Source organism: Arachis duranensis, chromosome 5 (genome assembly GCF_000817695.3).
Source record: "Arachis duranensis cultivar V14167 chromosome 5, aradu.V14167.gnm2.J7QH, whole genome shotgun sequence".
NCBI lineage: Eukaryota > Viridiplantae > Streptophyta > Magnoliopsida > Fabales > Fabaceae > Arachis > Arachis duranensis.
In genome coordinates this window covers 85,381,888-85,382,678 of record NC_029776.3, presented here as the reverse complement: position 1 = coordinate 85,382,678, position 791 = coordinate 85,381,888, and positions in this window count along the sequence as shown.

Below are 791 nucleotides of genomic sequence, written 5' to 3'. Positions count from 1 at the left end.
TGAAAAACGGATAGAAATTAGTGATATATTAGTTAAAAATAATAGTAATTGGTGCGTGAAAGGAGGCACCAAGGTATTTTAATTTCTTTATCTTTAATTGCTCTTAAATTATCTGTCAATCATTATTCAGATAATAAAAATCCTAATATGGTAATTATTGACTCATTGTTTTTATGACTAACTAATATTTTGGTTTGTTTTTGTTATATAGTTATACAAGGTTATGGGAGTTGGTTACCTGAAGAGGAATACCATTGTTGATCTAGCTACGTTTTAAGAAAAATCCTAGGAAGAAGAGAGCTGAAAAATTGATAGATGTGCTCGTTGAAATTGGAGATTAAAAGCGTAAAAACAAGTTCAAAATCCTAACCTAATTGATTGGAAATGGTAATTGAATTTGAGAGGAATTAGGGTTTTAAAATCGGATAAGAAGAGGTGTATTTGGTAGGATGATGAAAATGACAATGTTAATAAATTTCAAGAAAAACATAGTGCCTTATTTTTAATTTATCCTAATAGAAAATTTTATAAAAAAAATAATTTGAAAAAATCATACATAAAAAGTGATATCATCAATTCTGGGAGTTGTAGAATTACTCTCCTAGATATTTATAGGATACCAAAGAAAATTTAAATGTAAAATATAATGGTTTATATGTTTGAATGAGTCACATCAAAGATCAAACTATAAAATTGAGTGGATGTCAATGTACGGATTTTTATTTTCTTAACAAAAATTCTTATCATTGAAAAGCCATGCAACATTGTAATTCTAAGTATATACAATAATA